Below are 2,371 nucleotides of genomic sequence, written 5' to 3'. Positions count from 1 at the left end.
CCAGGGCCAGGTCTGCCCCACCCCCACGGACCCTGCATTAATGCAGCTACTGCCTGCTATTAGCCCATCTGGCCTGATGGCCAGGAAGCCAATCAGACTGCACCACAACCGTAAATCCCTTGTATCATTAACTCAGGGGCAGGCCGGCTGGGCCAGCGACAGGAGCTGCTATTATACATATTGTAACGGGGTTTTTTTTGGAGTGGGGCGTGTCTTTAAAAAAACAAACTGAAAACTAGAGATCCTGGCGTGTGGGGTCACACTGACACCCCCCTGGGTTAGCAGCCGGGCTGCACCCTTCAGATCTCCGCCACCTGAGTTACTGCAGGAAGTGACAGCAGTAGTAGGTTGTCATCCTCTGCATGGACCAGCACTAGGGGGGACAGGACACACACTCCTCCAGGGGGTTTCATGGCTTTTTCCTGACAGCAGAGGAAGGGGGAGACTCAGGACTCCTGGGTTCCATGCCATGCTCTGGAGGGCAATGTCTGTACTGGGCACAGACACTTCTGCCCGTTTCTCCCAGATCAGATTTGACCCTTACTGCCTCACGCGCTCCAACTTGTCCTCAGTCCAGTCCTGTCTCCCCCACCCCGCCCAACTCCACGTACCAGCCCCCATCTCCCCCATCCTTCCATACACCCTCACAGGGTGAAGCCCCACAGTCACATCACACTGACCCGCACAAGGACTTCTCAGTCAGCAATTGTCCTCTGCATTTTGCGGTCTCCACAGAGGCTTGAAAATCGGGCCATGCTGCCTCCTGTCCAGCCAGCCGCATTGTCGAACTGCACACACCCAGGCGCCCCCTGCAAAATTTGCTCCGGGGATCCCTCCACTCATCCGGCCCAGGGGTCCTGCCCCAACACAAGTTGGCTTTGGCTGCTCATCTGGTTGATCCCAGGGATCTCCCCGGGGATGCTGCAGGTTTGGGTGACGAGTTTTGCGTTAGTCATGCGCAAAGTGCAGCTAAAGTGCAGCGATTGCCGGTTCCTGTGCCTCTTCGTTCGCGCCCTGTCTCGCTGCTCCCCTCCCGCCCCAGACCCCTTGTCCCAATCTGCGCAGGAGAGCCAGGCTCCCAGCCTGCCCTCGCGCTGGCCACTACCCCCGTCCCTGGGGGAAATGTCCTGCTCAGCCCCTGCAGCCCTGGGCAGGAACACGCTCAGTTGCTCTGCAGAAACCGAGCATGCTCAGCGCATTCAGAATTGTCAGAAGGGAGCAGCCAAACTCTCACAAGTCTCCATGGGGCACTTGCTGCAAAGGTTTTTCAAAGGCTCGTAACTTGGCCAAATGTGGGTGTATTTTTAGGAAAGCAGCAAAAGGCCCCTCCCAGCCACCGGGACGACCCCCTGCTCCAAAGCTTGGGGACGCTAGAGCTTCTCAACCAAGGTTATAAGGGGTTTTTTAACAGGGACCAAACAACGTATTTCCCCCCCGATCTCCTTCTTGGAAACATCTGGGCTGAAACTTTTCTGAACACACAGCTCAAGGCAGATGCTCGGCCTGGAAAATATCCACCCAAAAGCCCAACCTGAGCCAAAGCAGCTGCAAACAGGACCGTGCATTGGCAGGCGCCGGGCGACCTTGATGAGAGATGCTGCTACCGGCTCTGCCTGTGATAAAGAAGAGTGTGAGCCTGGTGGGGCTCGGTCTCATTCACCGCAGCGCATCTGCCCCAGGTGGAATTGAGCAGCACACGTAGTCTCGCATGTTGGCAATAAAAGCTGACGAGATAAAGGTTATCGCTGAGAAATTAGATCAGGGTTCGAGGGCAACCTGAAGTGTTGTTTCCCTGAAGAGAGCAGGAACTCCCCTCCCCCTGCCGTGGGCCAAGTCAGGGGGTTCTGAGTGGGTGAGGGACATAGCCCACAGCTGAGAGGGTAGGGGGGTGGGTGAGGGGCAGTGGCTTTGAGCATGGGTTGGTAGGTGGCTGGGGTGTGTGATGGCTGGTGGGCTGGAGTCGGTGTGTGATGTGGATGTGCGGTTGTGGTGGCTGGGGGTAGGTGTGGGGCTGGGGGTGGCAGTGTGGGGGTGGGGTGGCTGGGGGTAGGTGTGGGGGTATGGGGGTGGGGGGTCTGGTTGTGGGGCTGGGGGTGGCAGTGTGGGGGTGATGGGCTGGGGTGGCTGGTTGGGGTGGCTGCGGGTAGGTGTGGGGCTGGGGGTATGGGGGTGGGGGGTCTGGTTGTGGGGCCGGGGGTGTGCAGTGTGGGGGTGAGGTGTGCGGTTGTGGTGGCTGGGGTTAGGTGTGGGGCCGGGGGTGTGCTGTGTGGGGATGACTGGCTGGGGGTGGGGTGTCTGGTTGTGGTGTCTGGGGGGGGTGGTTTGGTGTATGGCTGGCAACTCCCCACACTGCTGAGGGATGCAGCGGCCA

The sequence above is a fragment of the Lepidochelys olivacea genome, assembly GCF_965140295.1.
Source record: "Lepidochelys olivacea isolate rLepOli2 genome assembly, chromosome: 26".
NCBI lineage: Eukaryota > Metazoa > Chordata > Testudines > Cheloniidae > Lepidochelys > Lepidochelys olivacea.
This window is presented reverse-complemented; position numbering follows the sequence as displayed.